General features: G+C 43.6%; 1 long non-coding RNA gene across 1 annotated transcript in view; it reads right to left on the reverse strand.

Moving 5' to 3' along the window:
• The window catches only part of LOC145356468 (uncharacterized), a 54,772-nt gene extending 45,493 nt beyond the window's left edge, over nt 1-9,279 (reverse strand). The window contains exon 1 of the long non-coding RNA XR_013889139.1: nt 9,171-9,279. This is a non-coding gene — a long non-coding RNA (uncharacterized LOC145356468). The remainder of the gene's footprint in view (nt 1-9,170) is intronic.
• Nucleotides 9,280-21,509: the final 12,230 nt, after the last annotated feature.

The following is a 21,509-nucleotide window of genomic DNA, read 5'->3' on the forward strand; positions in this document are numbered from 1 at the left end:
TTGTCACGTTTGACAATCCATAAGCTTTGAAACAATTAATGATACAAAGTAAGTTCAGTTTACTGGCTCACACACCCCACGCCTGAAGCAAGATTTGGGGAGACACATTCCACGGAGAAGTATCAAAACTGCCTGACCCTGAGGTCATCTCACACTATACAGCAGCACAAATCACAGGCCCACAGAGATTCACCTGGTCTCTGATTCTCTCTCTCTCTCTCTGTTTGTGATTCTCTCTCTCTCTCCCTTAGTTTGTGACTCTCTCTCTTAGATTGTAACTCTCTCTGTCATTCTCTTCCTCTCTCTCTGTCATTCTCTCTGTTGTTCTCTCTCTCTTGTGATTCTCTCAGTTTGTGATTCTCTCTCTCTCTCTTTCTCAGTTTGCGATTCTCTCTCAGTTTTTGATTCTGTCTCTGTTGTTCTCTCTCTCCCTCATTTTGTGTTTCTCTCTCTAAGTTTTTGATTCTCTCAGCTTGTGATTCTTTCTCTCTCTCTCTCTCCCTCAGTTTCTGTTCTCTCTCTCAGTTCATTATTCTCTCTTTCTCTCTCCCTCAGTTTGTTATTCTCTCTGCCTCTCTCATTTTGTGTTTTTCTCTAAGTCTGTGATTCTCTCTTTTAGATTGGCATTCTTGTCTCTCTCTCCCTCTGTTCTCACTTGCTCTCTCTTTCTGTCGTTCTCTCTCGCCATCTCTCTCTGTCGTTCTCTCTCACTCTCAATTTGTCATTCTCTCTTTCTTCCTCTTAATCTTTGATTCTCTGTCTCTCTTGTGATTCCTTCTCTCCATTTGTCATTCCTTCTCTCTGTCTTTTTAGCAGTGTATGATGCTCTCTCGCTCAGTTTTTGATTCTCTTTCTCTCTGTCTCTCAGTTTGTGATTTTCTCTCTCAGCTTGTTATTCTCTCTCTCTCACATTTTGTGTTTTTCTCTTTCTAAATTTGTGAATCTCTCCTTTAGATTGGCATTGTGTCTCTCTCTCTCTCTGTCCTCTCTCTTGCTCCCTCACTCTCTCTCTGTCGTCCTCTCTCGCTCTCTCTCTCTCTGTGTCCTTCTCTCTCGCCATCTCTCTGTCATTCTCTGTCTCCCTCTCATTATGTGACTCTCTCTCTCTTAGATTGTAATTCTCCCTCGCTCTCTCTGTTTGTCATTCTCTCTTTCTCTCTCCCTCTTAGTTTTTAATTCTTTCTCACTCTTGTGATTCCCTGTCTCCAATTGTCATTCCCTCTCTCTCTGTCCCTCAGTTTGTGATTCTCTGTCTCAGTTTATGATTCTCTCTCCTCTGTTTGTGATTCTCTCTCTCTTTCTTGGTTTGTGATTCTCTCTCTCTCTGTCTCACTTGGTGATTCTCTCTCTCAGTTTGTGATTCTCTCTCTGTGATACTCTTTCTCTCAGTTTGTAATTCTCTCTTCCAGTTTGTGATTCTCTCTCTCTCAGTTTGTGATTCTCTCTCTCTGATACTCTTTCTCTCAGTTTGTGATTCTCTCTCTCAGTTTGTGATTTTCTCTCTGTGATACTCTTTCTCTCAGTTTGTGATTCTCTCTCTCAGTTTGTGATTCTCTCTCTGTGATACTCTTTCTCTCAGTTTGTGATTCTCTCTCTCAGTTTGTGATTCTCTCTCTGTGATACTCTTTCTCTCAGTTTGTGATTCTCTCTCTCAGTTTGTGATTCTCTCTCTGTGATACTCTCTCTCTCAGTTTGTGATTCTCTCTCTGTGATACTCTCTCTCCCAGTTTGTGATTCTCTCTCTGTGATACTCTCTCTCTCAGTTTGTGATTCTCTCTCTGTGATACTCTCTCTCAGTTTGTGATTCTCTCTCTGTGATACTCTCTCAGTTTGTGATTCTCTCTCTCAGTTTGTAATTCTCTCTCTCTCTCAGTTTGTGATTCTCTCTCTCTCTCTCTCAGTTTGCGATTCTGTCTCTCAGTTTGTGATTCTGTCTGTCTGTCTCTCTCTCTGTTTCTGATCCTCTGGGTTGAATTTTTCCACTATTGCAGAAGTCGCACTGGCAAGGCTGATGTGCAGTCGCTTTCTGCTGTCTCATGCTTTTGTACCCTAGAAACACATTTTGCCAGCGGAGGCCCAATGTGGCACCATCGAGGGGCCGGCCGTACGTGCCATCAGGTGGCCAGCAGCTCAGTATCCTGGGCAGTGTCTTTCTTATCTCAATGCTGAGATTCACACCAGGGAGACTGCAAGCTGGGCCAGGCTGGTTGGTCCTGATAATTGGAGTGGGAGAGTGGATGGGGGTGGGGTTTGGGGTAATATTGCAGCAGCATTACCAATGCTATGGATTGGCCATTGGCATTGGAGATTCCTTCACACCCCATTGAGGAAGGCACTCCCACATTGGGTACACACTGGCAAGCTGCCAGGATTTGCCTGGTGGTCTCCACAGCTGTCGGCAAACCCTCCCAATGCTGGCAGGGCAGAAAGTGGCTCTTCATGGAGCCCATAACTATTTAACATGGCAGCTTAGAGGCTGGCCACACTACTGAGGTTTTCATCATCGGCAATATACCATGGTGACAGGAAAATATCACACTTCCTTCCTGATACCTTTCTGGGCTGCATCATCTGCCTTTGTGCATCTCAGCACAGCAATGGCTGGAGGAGTGTCTATGTGGACTTCTTGATCAGTAAACCTGATGTGGTAAGAGGAGGCAGAAGGCTCCTGTTTTGAAGGACACTGAGTGTCTGATTGAGGGATCCAGCATTGGGAAGATGGGGCCTGATCAGAGCCAACACTACTTCCCATCCATACCTCTGACCCCACCCTCCACCCAAAGTCCCTCACCATTGAACCCCACTACTGATATTGAATCAGTCCATGTTCAAATGCTGCAAGACATGGACAATATCCAGGCTTGGGTTGACAAATGGTAAGTATCATTTGCGCCACACAAGTAACATGCAATGACTATCTCCAACAAGAGAGAATATAACCATCACCCCACGACATTCAATGGTATTATCATCGCTGAATCTCCCACTATCAACATCCTGGGAGTTACCATCGACCAGAATCTGAACTAGACCAGCCATTTAAATAGTGTGGTCACCAGAGCAGGTCAAAGGCTAGGAATTCTGCAGTAATATCACCTGACTCCCCAAAGGATGTCCACCATCTACAAGCTAGGAGTGCAATGGAGTACCATACAATTGCCTGGATGAGTGCAGCCCAAGTAACACTCAAGAAGTTGGCACTGTCTACAACAAAGCAGTCTGCTTGATTGTTAAACCTTCCACAAACATTCAATCTCTCCACCATCGATGAACAGTGGCAACTGTGTGTACCATCTACAAAATGCACTGCACAAACTCACCAAGCTTCCTTAGGCATCACCTTTCACACTCACCAGCACTACCATCTAGAAGGACAAAGACAGCAGATACCTGGGGGCACGATCTTCTGGAGGTTCAGCTCCAAGTCACTCACCATCTGACTTAGAAACAAAATCACTGTTCTATTACTGTTGCTAGGTCAAAATCCCAGAACTCCTCCCTAACAGCACTGTGGGTGTATCTACACCTCAGGAACTGCAGCAGTTCAAGAAGGCAACTCACCATCACTTCCTGAAGGGTAATTACAGATGGGCAGTAAACGCTGACCTAGCCAGCCACATCCACATTTTGTAAATTCGTTAAAACATTTGGGGCATAATGTCAACATTTGTAAATGGCACAAAAATTGGAAGTGTGGTTAATTGTGTCGAGGTCCATAAGTGACTTTGGAAGGGCATGCCAGTCAGTAGAATGAGTAAGAAGAAGTGAGATTCACTTCAATACAGAATTTATGAGGTCGTACATTTTGGAGGGAAAAATATGAAAAGGTCAAAGACTCCAAAAACAGGATTCTGAGCTCCCACTAAGGCTAAGAATGGAGTTGGACAGCCATTGTGAGTTCACCAGCTTCATTCCCCCCGCACCGAGTCATTTTCCTGGAGCGCGGTGGGGGGTGGGGGGATGCAGCCAACAAGTGGTGGGGAACCAGTTAGGTCTGAATCAATGAAAGCTCAAAAGCAATCTCATGCCTGAGCCTAAATGTAATATCAGGCACAGGCCATCCTATAGGAAGCTCTCCTTCCTGGGCATTCCCCTACCACCTCACCCCAGCCCCCACCCTACCCTTATCCCCAACTAACAAAGATAACTCAACTGCAAAGGCCTTTTTGAATTGAAAGCTTGAAGAAGTTGGAGAGACACAGCTTCCATTTTGAAGCATCCACTCCTTCACGTAATCACCATGGCAACGCTTCCAAAATTGAAGACTTCCGACTGGCCATCCAGCTTTGCAGAATTGGCTACCATCCTCAGTCGGACAGTAAGCTCGGCCTCTGGTCATTAATGGAACATTCTGGAGGGAAAGTCACAATGAGGGAATGTTTCCCACACAGTGCAGGCTGCTGGTCCACATCCCAGCGTGAGGGTGAGGGTCAGAAGCCTCATAAAAAATCCAACCCTACATGTAAAAACTTCAAAAGGAGCAGAGAAACAAAGAGACTTATGAAGTTTCAGTCCACAAATCTTCAAAAGAATGGCAGATAAATTACTACAACGGTCAATGCAATGCTAGGTTTTATGAATAGTTGCATTGAAAAGCAGACCTGAAATGCTAAACCTGTATAAATCATTGGTTGAATCACAAATTGAATATTGTACCTCTGTTGGTCATCTGATTGTTGTATTGTAGCACTGCAAAGAGTGTGCAAAAGAGATTCACTTGGACAAATTTGGAAGTGGGCGTCTTTCGCTCTGAAAGAGCCTGAACAATCTGAGGATCTGTTACTGAAACGAGGAAGATTAAGAGCAGCTCCAAAACGTATGTTTCAAAATATGAGGAGTAAATAAAGTAAAATGGTTTCATCGAATCCCTGCAGAACAGAAGGAGGCATCGAATCTGCACATCACGGGGGGATTTCGTGGTGGACCACACAAAGATCTATTGACCTCGGATGGGACTCTCTAGTTTTGGGGTGAGCATGGCAGAAGAATCCCACTCCGCATCTTACCCTCATGTCTTATCGCCATAACTCCACACATTTATCCCACTAATCCCCCTAACCTACACATCTTTGGACACTAAGGGGCAATTTAGCATGGCCAATCCACCTAACCTGTCCATCTTTGGAGTGTGGGAGGAAACGGGAGCAGCCAGAGGAAACCCATGTAGACACAGGGAGAACATACAAACTCCACACAGACAGTGACCCATTCCAGGAACCTGGGTCCCTGGTGCCGTGAGGCAGCAGTGCTAACCACTGTGCCGTTTCCATTGGTTGGTGATCAATAACGAGAGGTCAAAAGTAAGAAAATGTCACCAGAAAAGAATGGGAGGTTAGAAGGAATGCATTTACATAAGGGATTGTTTTGCCATGGAATTCTCATTCAAAACTATTGGAAGTAAAATGTCCAGTAGCCTTTAAAAAGGAAGTAGATAAATATCTAAAAAATCTTTTTTTTAAATTGTAGGCAATTGTGATTAAGTGGAGAATATTTTTCAGAGATCAGTCAAAGGGTTTCTGACTGTGCTGTATAAATTCTATAATCCCATAATCCTTGATTTGATTTGATTTATTATTGTCACGTATATTAGCATGCAGCAAAAAGTACTGTTTCTTGTGCTATAGAGATAAAGCACCCCGTTCATAGAGAGGGAGACGAGAGAGTGCAGAATGATTGAATGATTGTCTTTGAATGATTGTCTTGATGCCGGGACCATGCAATTGATTGGATTTGATTAGCCTATCCCACTCTGCTCACTGAGATAGAAGAGAGAAATATAGGCCTGAGTTTTCATGTCTCTCTCCATGCTGGATCACAGTTCTGGAATTCCTGCCCCCCTCACTGCTGGCTTGTAGGATTTTTCTCTTCCCAGGATAAGGTGAAGGTGATGAGCCTGCATTCAGCAACCCTATCCTTGTCTGCTCCATTATGGGTATGGGCATTTTAGACTCTCCATGCACCTCCCCCCCCAAGCCCCACTTCCCCTACTTCCTCTAGTTCAATGGAATCAGATGTATTTTACAAGGAGATGTCATTCACAGCACCTCTGAACCATGAATGAAACCCTACCTGGAGTCAGGCATCTTTGATCATTAGGTTCAAAACATATTGCCAATTTCAGTTGTCAAAACACAGGATGATAAGTTATGAATGTTTTTCCTAATGGGATTTTATCCTTAAAAATGCAAGTGATCATTAAATCGGACATTAATTTGTGTTCAGATGCATTAGAGTACTTCTGCCAGTCTTATTCATTCAGTGGTATTGAGGATTAGATATTAATGTGTCATCTGAAGACTGTGCTTTGATTTGCATCCTTTCATCATGTTCTCACCTGTATACTCTATGAATGGTATGCTTTGTCTATATAATGTGCTAGAAACAATACTTTTCACTGTATCCCAATACATGTGAAAATTAAAGTTTATTTATTAGTCACAATTTGGCTGACATTCACAGTGCGATGAAGGTACTGTGAAAATCCCCGAGTGACAACAATACATCAAATCAAATCAACAGTTGTGCAAAGATGTGCACATTAGGCTGATTGGATGTATTACATTGCCTCCTGGTGTCAGAGGGATTAGTAGGGTAAAAGATGTGGGGTTGCAGGGACTGTTGCTGGTGCAAACTTGATTGACCGAATGGCCTCCATCTGCAAGATGTGGATGTGCCGGCATTGGACTGGGGTAAACACAGTAGAAAGTCTGACAACACCAGGTTTTAGTCCAACTGATTTATTTGATAGTAAACTCACAAGCTTTCAAGAGGACTCCCTCTTTGTCAGGTGAATGGAGAGTTCTGGCCTCGGACAGAGCGTATAAAGCACAGATATAAGCATATGAAGTAATCTCTAAACTGTCTGTGCTTTATATGCTCTGTCCGAGGCCAGAACTCTCCATTCACCTGACGAAGAGGGAGTCCCCTCAAAAGCTTGTGAGTTTACTATCAAATAAATCAGTTGGACTAAAACCTGGTGTTGTCAGACTTTTTACTGTCTCCATCTGCACTGCAGGGATTGATTCTACGATTCAAAGTGTTGAGGCTTCTTGAGTTTTGATTTTGATCCATTTGTGATAGTGAGATAAGGGGAATTTCTTCAGCCAGAGTGTGGTGATCCTGTGGAATTCATTGCCACAGCAGGCTGCAGAGACCAAATCATTGACTGTATTTAAGACAAAGATAGACAGCTTTGACAGAGTAATTTGGACTCAAAATGCCAGCTCTTTTCTCTCCTTACAGATGCTGCCAGACCTGCTGAGATTTTCCAGCATTTTCTCTTTTGGTTTCAGATTCCAGCATCCGCAGTAATTTACTTTTATAAAGATAGATAGGTTCCTGATTGTTAAGGGGATCAAAGGTTAAGGGGAAAAGGCAGGAGAATGGGATTGAGAAACATAACAGCCATGATTGAATGGTAGAGCAGTTCAATGGGTTGAATGGCCTAATTCTGCTCCTATATCTTATGGTCTTATGGAAATAGTATAGAATAAGTAACGCCTTAATATTTCTTCTCCCTTTCTTCATGTTCAGATGGAAGTGGTGGATGGCCATCATGACTTTCTTCATCCATTCCTACATCGAGTTCTTGTGAACCCCTTTTGTTCTTTTGCTGTGATATTACAAAGTGTTCTCTCATCCTCCATTGGGTAAGGGTGCAGGATTAAAGAAGACTATAATTATTTTCAGTAAAATAAGAAATGGGAAGACTATAATGGATAAAAAAAATCAGAGTTGTGAAGCTTTGTTAATAGAAGCAACATGATATTCCATAATGCTACAGTTCACAAAAGGTTATGAGTTAAGCTTCTGGCAGAAGAAGCCACAGAGCTTGAGGTGTTCTATGTAATGCTTCGCATAACAGCCTACTAATGTGACTAATGGCATAATTGATGGTTGGGGTAAGGCAAAAGAAAGAAGATAGAAACTCAAATGGCTTGTACTTAGCTTAGAATTGCTCTCTCTTAATGGCCAGTTTATATTGCAGAATTGCTTTAGGAAATAGTTCCGCAATAGCAACTTAGATCCCGGGTGCTGCTGCAACCACCCAATTTGCAATGCAAAGTGTTTTTTTTATTTTGCACAGCTGCTGAAACAGTCACATCCCACAGAACACTTGTGCAAAGTGTTAGGAGTTTTGGATCCAACCCATTCACGATTAGGATCACAATTGAAAACACCAACAGTGCCATTATGTCATTACATTTCTTCAGAGGATCATAGAATCCCTACAGTGCAGAAGGAAGCCATTCAGTCCATTGAGTGTGCCCTGACTCTCCAAGAGAGCATCTTACCTAAATCCTATTCCTGTAATTTATCCTCATCTATCCATTTTGAGACACCAAAAGGCAATTTAACATGGCCAATTAACTTAAACTGCGCATCTTTGGGTTGTGGGAGGAAACCGGAGCAACCAGAGGAAATCACGCAGACACAGGTAGAATGTGCAAACTTCACATAGCCAGCTACTCCAAGCCTGGAGTCAAACCTGGGTCCCTGCTGAAGTGATTCATGTTTGGAGAGGAAAGGGGGCTGGATCCCAAAGTTAGATGACAGGAGATAAAAATGTCAGCAGACATCACCCAGTGCTATTGTTACCAAACTTTTTAAAGGTTACTGTAGTAAGTGCTTTAACCCCAGTGGTGCCCCCCACCCCCCAATGTATTTCCATATAACCAGAGTTAGTCGTGGTTCAATGTTGTAATGCTGACACTGCAAGTGGGGCTGCCAAGAAAATACAAAATATCTCCACTGATCTTTATATATGGGCTGAAACCAATGCAAAACTTAATTTCCAGCACTTCAGTCGCAGAATAATGGCAAGCCAAGTTATTCAAGGTGAATCAATAACTGAGGTACCGTGAGGAAGCCTTTTTCCAAACAAGTATTGAAAACCAGAACCATTGTTTATCGGAGGAAGGATTCTTGCAACCTCTTCAACATTATCACATACTGTATAAATTATTCCCCAGATATGTGTGTATTTACAAGGTTCCATTGTCAGTTAGGCTCTATGCATTCCTCATTCAGGTCTATCACTTAGAATTGGGAGTCAGAAATCTGATGGTCACTAGCAACTCAACCTTCCAGCTACTAACTAAGATCAGCAGGCAGAAAATGCCTAGTTTCAACAGTCTTCCAGCAAATTCTTGTTAAAAAAAAGTACTTACATTGCTTTCACGGTGGCTGGATTTCAGTCCATGACCAGCAGAGCGGCTGATCTGAGTAATGCTGGGTGCAAAGCCCAAAGATTACACTTGCTGTCTTGCTCACATGTCCAACTGCGACTTGCTGCAATGCTCCAGCAATGCCCAACGCAAACTGGAAGAATACCTAATCATTAACCATGGCATGCAATTGGCATTTGGCCATTCTTTTTAGAAAACAAACATTAGTTTTCCCAAGAACATGAGTTGCATCACTGTAATTGAACAAATTGAAGTAGTAAACACAGTAATTATTTAATAATTTTGAAATACTATTTATTCCCACCATTTGATTATTGCCATGTTATATCAGGTATCTCCTTAATAAGGGAAGTGCTCAGAAAGTCAATATTTTCATGACTACTTAAATTTTCTTACCACAACTTTTTCACAGAAAATATTTATTACATTTCAAAGCAAGATCGTATTTAAATTTTCTATATGACTGGTCTCGGTGAGGATGGGTTTCAGTAGGAATATGGAAGGCATGGTGGCCCAGTGGTTAGCACTGCTGCCTCATAGCACCAGGAACTGGGTTCAATTCCTGGCTTGAGTCACTATCAAAGAACAAAGGACAATACAGCACAGGAACCAGGCCCTTCGGCCCTCCAAGCCTGCGCCGCTCATTGGTCCAACTAGACCATTTGTTTGTATCCCTCCATTCCCAGTCTGTTCATGTGGCTGTCCAGATAAGTCTTAAACGATCCCAGCGTGTCCGCCTCCACCACCCTGCTTGGCTTTGCATTCCAGGTCCCCATCACCCTATGTGTAAAATACATCCCTCTGCTATCTGAGTTAAACCTCGCCCCCCCCCACCCCCACCTTGAACCTGTGACCCCTCGTGTTCGTCACCTCTGACCTGAGAAAAAGCTTCCCACTGTTCACCCTATCTATACCCTTCAAAATTTTATACACCTCTATTAGGTCTTCCCTCATTCTTCCCCTTTCCAGGGAGAACAACCCCAGTTTAGCCAATCTCTCCTCATAGCTAAGACCCTCCATATCAGGCAACATCCTGGTAAACCTTTTCTGTCCTCTCTCCAAAGTCCTTCTGGTAGTGTGGCGACCAGAACTGGATGCAGTACTCCAAATGTGGCCTACTCAACGTTCTATACAGCTGTAACATCAGACACCAATTTTTATACTCTATGCCCCGTCCTATAAAGGCAAGCATGCCATATGCCTTCTTCACCGCCTTCTCCACCTGTGTTGCCACCTTCAAGGATCTGTGGACTTGCACACCCAGGTCCCTCTGTGTGTCTATACTCTTGATGGTTCGGCCATTTACTGTGTAGCTCCCCCCTACATTAGTTCTACCAAAATGCATCACTTTGCACTTATCTGGATTAAATTCCATCTGCCATTTCTGCATGGAGTCTGCACATTGTCCCTGTGCCTATGTGGGTTTCCTCTGGGTATCCCTCTTTCCTTCCACAGTCAGAAAGGCATGTTGCTTAGGTGCATTGGCCACACTAAATTCTCCCTTAGTGTACCCGAACAGGCACCGGAGTGTGGCGACTACAGGATTTTCACAGTAACTTAATTATAGTGTTAATGTAAGTCTACTTGTGACACTAATAATTAAACTTTAAACTCATTAAATTCATTGCATTTCTATCTCTGTTCAGCTGTGTAGGACGGTCGCATGGACCCAAAATGTTAACTCTGTTTCCCTCTCCACAGATGCTGCCAGACCTGCTGTTTATCCGACATTTTCTGTTTTTATTTTAGATTTCCAGCATCTACAGTATTTTGCTTTTAATTACCACTCCTTAAAATGGCCACTGTCTGATCGGTTCAAGATAAAACTGATGCAGAAAGCCGCATAAAGTCTCCTGTGAACTCATTAACATAGCAGTGCCTGTACAAAACGTAACAGCTCCCCTATCTCCATGGTAAACTGCGGATGCTGGAATCTGAAACAAAAACAAAAAAATGCTGGAAAATCTCCGCAAGTCTAACAGCATCTGTGGGCAGAGAGTAGAGCCAACGTCTAGATGACCCTTCGCCAGAGCTATGAGGAAAGAGAGTCAGCAGAGATTGATACTATGAGGATAGGGACAGGTGATGGAATTGGACAAAGGGCATGTAAATGAGCGCACAGAGAGCTGAGAAGGTGTTGAAAGTGTCCAGTAAGTGATCAGAATGCGTTAATGGCAAAACAAAGGTACAACTTGGAGGGCCAAAGGGCCTGTTCCACTCCTTCCAACTGCCTGAGGAATGAGGCAGTTGGCCTGAAAGGGAGGTGGGGGAGTTGGAAATGAGAGTAATAAAATGGAGAATGAGATGACATGAAATCAAATCAAATAAATGGGAATGGGGTGTAGGGGAAAGTTCATGCTCTGAGGTGGTTGAACTCAATGTTCAGTCTGGAAAGCTGTAAAGTGCCTAGTCAGAATGTGAGGTGCTGTTCCTCCCTCAATCTACATGTATCAGCATTAACGGGGAATTCCAGGGTACCCTAACAAGGCAGAGAGCTTGTGCCACCATCTCCACCCATTTTTACTTCTGTGTTTCCCTGAGAACTGATGGCGTACAAGGGAGAGGGGAATAAATCTTCAAGTCAAATACAAATACATGAATAGGATGGGAGTAGAGGGATACGGTCCCCGGAAGGGTAGGAGATTTTAGTTCAGTTGGGCAGCGTGGTCGGTACAAGCTTGGAGGGCCGAAGGGCCTGTTCCTGGGCTGTAATTTTCTTTATTCCTTGTAATTCTTTCAGTGGGATTTACATCATTGAATTGTGTGTTTGCGAAAGCCTGAAAAAGGTTTGTCCAACAAAATAGTGCCTCTTTAAGACCAAGTCTGACAGTGGCATACTTTACTACAGAATAGATTTGTTCTATACATGAAGTTTAAAAAAAAATTATGCCACTCATTGTCTCTGAAGTGTAAGCTGTTCCATTCATAATTACATTTGCTCTCAATGCCAGGGCACTTCCCCATCTATGGTGACCTTGCACCCTTTGCTTACTCATTAGAAATAGTTGAAGTCGAGTCCATGACATGTGAAGCTAATTATGAATTCCTGATGAAAACAGTTATACTATGTTTTCTCTTGTCAAAAAATCCTATTTGCTCAGAAGGAAAATCAACTGATCTCTGACACATTGAATTACGTTGAAGCAGACACGCAGCACGAACACTGAAAAGATAGAACGCATTCAGTATTATTAGAATTTAACTAGTGTAAACATTGTGAACATGAAAGGTAATTTCAGTGAGAAATCTTATGCTTAGTAAGCCGGCAGATGTCTGCATACGATGGGGAACATGCAGATTTAATTACATAACGGGGCACAATGATTTAAAATCCGCAATTAAGAGTTCAGATAGGTTACTTAATCTGAAGGCAACAGCCCTTCCCGGATCATGCACTATATTTTGTGCTTCACGTAATCAGCAGTGTTAATAAAAACACAAATAGTGAGTAGAAGTGTAGTAAGGCGACCTTTGGCCCCTGTCTGGTAAGTTATGAATTATAATGTAATGGGATATTCATTCGGAAGCTCAGTAAGTAAAGATGGCAAATGCTGTCCTGGTTGACTCTCACGGGTCTGCCTATAGATGGGTACAGGATGTCACCAGTGCAAGTTTGAGGATTTGGTCACACAAGGAGCTCCTCAGCTCCATTCCATGAGGAAAGATGTTTTGTTGTGGGAGCTGTTTGCAAAGGGACCTTAGTTCATAGAATTCCTAGGGTACAGAAGGAGGCCATTCAGTCCAACACACCTGTACTGACCACAATCCCATCCAGACTCTATTCCCATAAACCCACACATTTACCACGCCAACCCTCCTGATACTAAGGGGCAATTTCACACGGCCAATCCACCTAACCCGCACGTCTTTGGGCCATGGGAGGAAACCGGAGCAGCTGGAGGAAACCCATGTAGACACGGGGAGAATGTGCAAACTCCACACAGACAATGGCCTGAGGCTGGAATTGAACCCAGGACCTTGGCGCTGCGAGGCAACAGTGCTAACCACTGTGCCACCGAGCTGCCTCACATGTTAGCTTTCCAGCTGTTTAGTGAAAGGCTCATTTTCAGATATTTAGTGAAAGGCTTCAGAGAAGAAATCAGCAGTGACCTGGAACTAGCACTACCATCACCTGCATATTGAAGCTCTGTGGCTGAGGTGGTTTTGGATTGGCAGCAGTGTAGATTTAAGAGTTTTGCATCTATTCTATAAGCTTCTCTCCATGCCAGTGGGTAATTTGCTGGAGGTGGGGTGCAGTAGAGTGGCACGATGACACAGTGATTAGCAATACTTCCTCACAGTGCCAGGAACCCGGGTTCAGTTCTGGCCTCGGGTCTGTATGATGTTTGCATGTTCTGCCCTTGTCTGCATGGGTATTCTCCAGGTGCTCCAGTTTCCTTCCACATTCCAAAGATTTTTAGATTAGGTGGATTAGCCATGCTAAATGCACAGAGTTATTGGGGGGTGGGGAGGGGTTCTGGGTAAGATGCTCTCTCGGTGACTTGATGAGCCGAATGGCCTCTTCTATGAAATCTATTGCAGTGAGGAAAATGGGTTGCTGCACTGAGATAGAATCTGTGGAGATTCAGTCGGGGAGGATTACGGCTTGCATGCCATGGGGGAGGCGGTGAACGATGGTGATCATTTTCCAAAGGCAGCTAAATTTGAGGAGGATATTCCAGAAGCCTTTGAGCTTGATGTAGTCAAAGGATTTTGCGCAGTTGAGAAAGGTCCAGTACAGCGGTTGATTCTGTTCGTTGCACTTTTCACGAATTGTCACCCAGTGAAAATCCTGTCTGTGGTAAAATCAGAAAATGCTGAATTAACTCAGCAAGTCTGGCAGCATCTGTGGAGAGAGAACTGGAAACGGTTCTCAAAGGTTAACTGTGTTTCTCTCTCCACAGAGACTGCCAGTATTGCTGAGTAAATCCAGCATTTTCTTTTATTTGAGATTTCCAGCACCTGTAGCATTTTGCTTTTTATCATGTCTGTGATTCCTCTCGATGGGCAAAAACCACACTGTGACTCTGGAAGGAGTTCCTCAGCCACTGGGAGGAAGCAGTGGAAAGCATCCTTGCATTGACCGTGTCTGTGGCAGATGGCAGATGGCAGTGGGGTGGGGGAGTGGTGAGAATATTCTGTTATTACCACAATCGCACTTGTCCCCCCTTTTTGAATCACAGCACGCCTGCGATTCCACACCCACGCTGCCCCCAACACTACCCCCCCCCACCCACCACCACCCTGGCATCTGATCTTCCCAGAAGAGGGATTTGAAATTGTGCAAGAACCTTTTTGTTTTTCGATTGTCAAATGGCTTTTTTAACAAAATTGGGGCATTGGAGGAACAAGCCTCCAAATTACCCATCTGGTGCCCTGCATGTGACAAAGTGTGCAGCTCACATAAGTTACCTTAAATTTACCTCAGAACCCAGTGAACAAGTCATCCCTGATGCTGAGGGGCTGACTAAGAGGAAGAAAAAGATTATAAAAATAGCTATCGGGACGTAGGTGATGCTGGTTGGGTTATGTTGTTACTTATCCCCAGTTGCTTCAAGAAGATAGATGTGTGCCTACTTCCTGAATTGGTCTGGTAGTAGTATCCAGTAGGGAATTTCAGAATATTATGAAGGTTTGAGGATGTATTTCCAAGTCAGTGTAGTGAGGGGCATGAAGGGAATCTGAGGTGATTGCGTTGCCATCATTTGTTGCTATTGTCCTTCCTACTGATAAAGATAACTGTGTGGAGTTTGTGCATTCTCCCTGTGTCTGTGCAGGTTTCCTCCGGGTGCTCCAGTTTCCTCCCACAGTCCAAAGATGTGCAGTTTAGGTTGATTGGCCGTGTTAAATTGACCCTAATGTCAGGGGATTAACAGGGTAAATGTGTGGGGTTATGGGGGTAGGGCCTGGGCGGGTCAGTGCAGACTCAATGGTCTGAAAAGTCTCCTCCTGCACTGTAGGGATTGTAACATGGGAGGGAGTTACTGCTGTAAAAACCTTGGTGAGTTGCTGCAGTGCATCCAGTTGTCATGGAGGGGAGGGGGGGGTGAATATTGAATCCACTGGCAGGGAAATCTACCAAACAACCGCTCATCCTAACTGAGCTTCTTGAGCAGTGTAGGCGAGTGGTGAGAATTCCAGCACATTCTTTGAATTAATTGGTTTATGTAGGAGGTGGACTGACTTTGTAGGTGTTAGGTATGCAGGCCCCTTTAAGAGGACGGGTCAGGTGACCCCGATGTGGGGTCTGGAAACCGCCCCTAAAGCTAGTGGAGGGCCGGAGTGTGGGGAATGCTGTTAATCAATAAATCCTTGTTGTCCTTGTGGCTTGCCTTTCTGTGTGAGTTCTCTGGAGCTGCTACCCCCGCTCTGGTCGTTATTACAGTACGGTCAGGATGTGAGTCGTTAACTCCAAGTGTCTAGTCTCTGCCCTCCTCTTGTAGCCACCAGAAGTTACAAGGGGAGGAATCCAATCCTTATAATAATTCATTTTTAAATGTTTTGGTTTATTTTCCTTGCATTGCTAATTGTTCCAGTAACTATCACCGACTGATGCAAGGCCAGACTGTTACTTTTCGGTTCCTTCACTGAACAGAAAATATCGAAACAGAACAAGTGTTGTGTGAAAAATAAGCAGTGGCTCAGGAACGGCAGGACTGGGAAAGTCCTTAGCTCCTGGTACAGTCTTTGAAGTGCTCATCATTCACAAGAACACCATTCATCACATTAACTTTGTTGAATCTGATATCATTTTATACGATGTACTGAACCTCTTTAATCTGAAATAACCATTTGATGGGTTTCAGGTGTCTCGGATGCCTGTGGGTTTACCCTTTATAACGTCAAGAACAATGGAATTAAAACCAAATGTAAATATTTCTCTAAACAGTTTGGAATACATTCCACAGCCGATTTTCATTTCTTTAAATGAATTGCACCCTTTCATATTCATCAACTGTTAGTTCATCGCCACGAAATCCGACAGAGAGAAATCACAAACACATTGACAAAAGTGTTACTGCTCCATCTCTAATCTTTCCTATCTACTGTGATTCGGTATTCCTAACAAGAAAGCCATATTACAACTCAGTTAGAAAAGAGACCCTGATTCAACTGTTGGATTGCACTGAGATCTCAGGCGGAGCAGCAGGTGGGATGTCAGGATAGCTACTCCTGGGATGGAATTTTATCCCGCTGGGAATTTTTGCAGTCCTTCCAAAGTCAATGGAATTTTGAACGGCTTTCTGCATCTCACAGCCCCGCCCTCACTGCAATGGGGCTGTAAAATTCCGCCCCTTGAACCAGGAGTACACAAGTCAGTCCAAATTCCTACTCCCGAATGCTTTCCAGTGACCCCTGCTGGAAATTGTATATGCCTACATCTCGGGAAAGAACAGGATCGTGTGCAACGGTGAAGGGGTCCATGGTTGAATAGCCTGAGCATACACATTATCCGGGGGTCTGGCAATGGGGTTGATCACTTGGGGTGAGGTAATGGTGAGCTGCTAGCACCGGCAGGGCAGCACGGTGGCACAGTGGTTAGCATTGCTGCCTCACAGTGCCAGGGACCCAGGTTCGATTCCCAGCTTGTGTCACTGTCTGTGCAGAGCCTGCACGTTCTCCCTGTGTCTGCCTGGGTTTTCTCCAGGTGCTCCAGTTTCCTCCCACAGTTTGAAAGATGTTAGGTGCGTTGACCATGCTAAATTCTCCCTCAGTGTACCTGAACAGGCACTGGACTGTGACAACTAGGGCCTTTTCATGGTAACTTCACTGCAGTGTGAATGTAAGGCCACTTGTGACACTAATAAATAAACTTAAAAAAAAGAACGCCAGTAAAACCAGCACCTGGCAGTGGAGGGGAGAGAAAGAAACTTTTCAGTGCATTTTAGATTTCGGTTTCCACTTTGGTGCGTCGAAATTTAAAGCTATATCTTAACATTAAAGCTGGAAATGAATGTGCAAGTTCTAAATGTTAAAGAAAGATTTCATGAGTATTTACTGCTGCCATCTTAATTTGCAAATGGCAGTCTAAGAGTTGCTCTTTTACTTTGTGGTTGTGTGAGATGGTTGTTGGAGATGAACCATTTCAGCAACAGAACATCATACAGGAGTCCCTCAGGATAGAGTCCTAGGCCCAACCACCTTCAGCTGCTTCTTCAATGACCTTCCCTCCATCATCAGATCAGAAGTGGGGATGTTCGCTGATGATTGCACGATGTTCAGTGCCATTTACTGATACTGAAGCAGTCCAAGCCCATCCGCAGGACAATATTCAGGCTTGAGCTGATAAGTAATATTCATGCCACACAAATGTCAGGCAATGTCCATCTCCAGCAAGAATGAGTCTAACCAGCATTACCTGCGCTGAATTGCTCATTAACAACATGCTGGGGTTTATATGAACCAGAAGCTGAACTAGACTAGCCATATAAATACTGCGACTACAAGAAAAAATCAGAAGCTGAGAATTTTGTGGTGAGTAACTCACCTCCTGACTCACGAAAGCCTGTCTGCCGCATATATGACAAAAGGCAAGAGTGTGATGGAATATTCTCCACTTGCCTCGATGAGTGCAGCTCCAACAACAGTCAAGGAGTTCAAAACCATCTAGGACAAAACATTCTGCTTGCTTGGCATCCCATTCACCACCTTAAATATTAATGGATGGGGCTTCTTTTACCTCCCTCCCACCCACCCACTCCCCCCCCACATCTTCATCTGTTATAACATATCCTCAGATTTCAGCTTCGCTGCCATTTGGCCTTTCACACCTTTTATTCTCTCTATGATCTGCCATGAGCAGCCTTTCTGCTTTTTCTCTGTGGCCGTGACTCATCTTTCATTCTCTCACCCTGCAGTATAAATATCTCCCACTTTCTATGCCTTTTAGCTTTGACAAAGAGTCGTCTGGACTCAAAACATCAGCTCTTTTCTCTCCTTACAGATGCTGCCAGACCTGCTGAGATTTTCCAGCATTTTCTCTATTTGGTTTCAGATTCCAACATTAGCAGTAATTTAAATACTAATTCATCCCAGCACTAGTGCAGCTTTGCACCAAGGCTCCTTCAATACCTTCCAAACCCATTACTTCTACCACCTAGAAGGAAAGGACAGCAGGTGCATTAGGAACACCACTATCTGGAAGTTCCCCTCCAAGCCACATACCATCTGACTTGGAAATATACCACCATTCCTTCACTGTCATTGGGTTAAAATCCTCGAACTCCCTCCCTAATAGCGCTGTGGGTGTTCAAGAGAGTGGCTCACTACCATTTTCTCAAAGGTCATTAGGGATGGGCAATAAATGCTGGCATGGTCAACAAAGCCCACATCCCATGAATGAATATTTAAAAAATGTCACAAAGACACAGACTTCTTTCTAGCCTTTTACTGGAAGTTGGTTGAATGCTTCACAAGGACAGCAGGAGTTATACACTTCTCCAACCTCTGTCCGACTCCATTAAACTAGACATCCAGGACAAAATGGCCCCTCAAACGCAACAGCATTTTAATTTTTTTTTCCTTACATTTATTGTTCTCCAACTGGAGAGTGCCGATATTTGTGCTAACTGTGATGAAGGTGGACACAGGAAGGCTACTAAGCAATCTTAAAGTATTAATTTGGCCACTGGCTGTCATTAAATGGTTGATCTGAAGATTGATTCAGGTAAGCAAGGGAGGATGGTATCATAGTCACAGGACCAGTAATCTAGTTGCCCAGGCTAATCCTCTGGGTTCCCAGCTGGTGGAATTTAAATTCAATTAATAAAGTCTGGAATTGAAAGCTATTTCATGCCACCACCTTCAATTGTCGCCAAGACACATCTGGCTCACTAATATCCTTTAGGGAAGGAAATCTGCCATCTTTACCTGCCCTGGGCCTCTACCTGATTCCACACACACAGCAATGTGGTTGAGTCTTAACTGCCCTTTGCAATGCCCTGGCAAGCCACTCACTTCAAGGGCAATCAGAGAGGTTTAATAAATGCTGGACCAGCCAGCAATACCCACACTTTATGAAGAATAAAAAAAGGCAAATAAATGTACATCACATTCTCAGGGGTAATTGTGGAGCACTTGGAAAACAGTAGCAGGATTGGACAGAGTCAACATGGATTTACAAAAGGAAAGTCATGCTTGACAAATCTACTAGAGTTCTTTGAGGGTGTAATGAGTAGAGTTGACGAAGGGGAACCAGTGGATTTGGTTTATTGGACTTTCGGAAGACTTTCGACAAAATCCCACCTAAGAGATTAACATATAAAATTAAAGTGCGTGGGATTGTGGGTAGTGTATTGAGGTTGATAGAAAGCCAATTGTCACAGTGTCTTCCCCCTTACTCTCAGACTTCTTCCAAGATAGTGCTGGAACACAGAGATATCTTGCAAGCTGTGCCTAGTATACCCTCTAATTCTATGTTTTACTCTGGTTCTATGCTTTTAAAACTGTACACTACATTCTGCACCCTCTCCTTTCTTTCTCTATTTATGGTATGCTTTGTGTGTAAAACACGCAAGAAACAATACTTTTCACTGTATACTAATACATGTGGCAATAATAAATCAAATCAAATTGAAGAGAGACAACATACTACCCTGGAGTCTTGTTTGCAGCTACAGAAACGCTTATCTATTCCCATTACAATTGAATCCCTTGTAGCTATTGCATTTCCACACTTTCTGCTCCTCTCTTATGCAGCAGAGCCAACTATGGTGCAATGAATTTGGCTGTTGCTACTTTCCTCTGAGAGGCCATTCCCCCCAACAGAAATCAAAGTAGTATATCTGTTTTGCGGAGGAATGGCCATATGAGATACCTGCACCGCTTGTCTGGTCCTCCTGCACTGGCCGGTGGTCACCCATTCCCTTCCTGCCTGTGGTCTGACCACTTCTCTATACATGCTATCCTGATACCCTCCACCTGGCAAATGCTCCACTGTGTCCCCAATCTCCTCCCCAGCTCTGAAACACAGGCTTCCAGGAGCTGCAACTGGAGACACTTCCTGCACATATGGTGGCCCCAGAAATGCTCCTGGCTTTCCTCATAGAACAGAAGAAGTATCCCATCCCTTTGAGCTCTGCTGCCATGACTTTCCCCTTTAAATTACACTTCTCCTTTCTCAGAAAACTAAAGAAATTTGGCATGTCAGCCAAGACTCACCAATTTTTACAGATGCCCCATAGAAACCATTCTTTCTGGTTGTATCACAGTTTGGTATGTCTACTGCTCTGCCCAAGACGGCAAGAAACTACAAAAGGTTGTGAATGTAGCCCAATCCATCAGCCTCCCATCCATTGACCCTGTCTACACTTCCTGCTTACTCAGAAAAGCAGCCAGCATAAGTAAAGACCTCATGCACCCTGAACATTCTCTCTTCCACCTTCTTCCATCAGGAAAAAGATACAAAAGTCTGAGGTCACGTACCAACAGACTCAAGAACAGCTTCTTCCCTGCTGCCATCAGACTTTTGAATGGACCTACCTCACACTAAGTTGATCTTTCACCACACCCTAGCCATGATTATAACTTTCTGCACTCTTTCCATTCCTTCTCTATGAATGGTATGTTTTGTCCCTGTAGCATGCAAGAAACAATACTTTTCACTGTAAACTAATATATGTGACAATAATAAATTAAAATCAAATTAAAGCCTTTGGAAGATATTTAAAATCAAATATTATCAATTACTCTAGGGTCCTTCTTCCCTGGTCCTCATTAGCATAGAATGTAGCCTTCACAAACTATAGACCACAAGTATAGCCCTTACGAATTCTTAGCGATAAAAGTAATAAATACCTAACCACACTACCCAATCAGCTGCTTCTACTTGCCCCACATCACTTTTGAATCCTGATGTCACCTGATGTCTGAAGGACACATTTCCAAGACTGCAGGACATTCTTCCCAGATTCATATGATTTGTATCTAGCTTTGCCTCATCAAAGTGTTAATCAATTAGCTCCTCAGACCGTTGCAGAATGTGTATGGTTGCACATCACGTGAGATTACACCATCCAGGTTTTAAAACGCAGTGATCTATTCTTGTTGTGTGGTCTCCCTGGCCACATTATTGCCTCAGCAGCAGGCAGTTAGGGTCATGATCATTGGAAACATGAGTTACTTACAACAGAATCCAATGATACTGAGCCCAAGTGATTATCTAGAAAAGATCCAAAATTGCAACCAGCATATTGAAAAGGCAGGCTAAAATGTTGAGTTATTGCAGGGTATTTTAATAGTTTGTTGCAGACTGAATTAATATTTTAGCATTGTGCATCAATAGTTAATCAAAGTACAAATTACACATGAGCTCAGTCTTCT

Source organism: Carcharhinus amblyrhynchos, chromosome 21 (genome assembly GCF_965287045.1).
Source record: "Carcharhinus amblyrhynchos chromosome 21, sCarAmb.v2.hapA, whole genome shotgun sequence".
Taxonomy (NCBI): domain Eukaryota; kingdom Metazoa; phylum Chordata; class Chondrichthyes; order Carcharhiniformes; family Carcharhinidae; genus Carcharhinus; species Carcharhinus amblyrhynchos.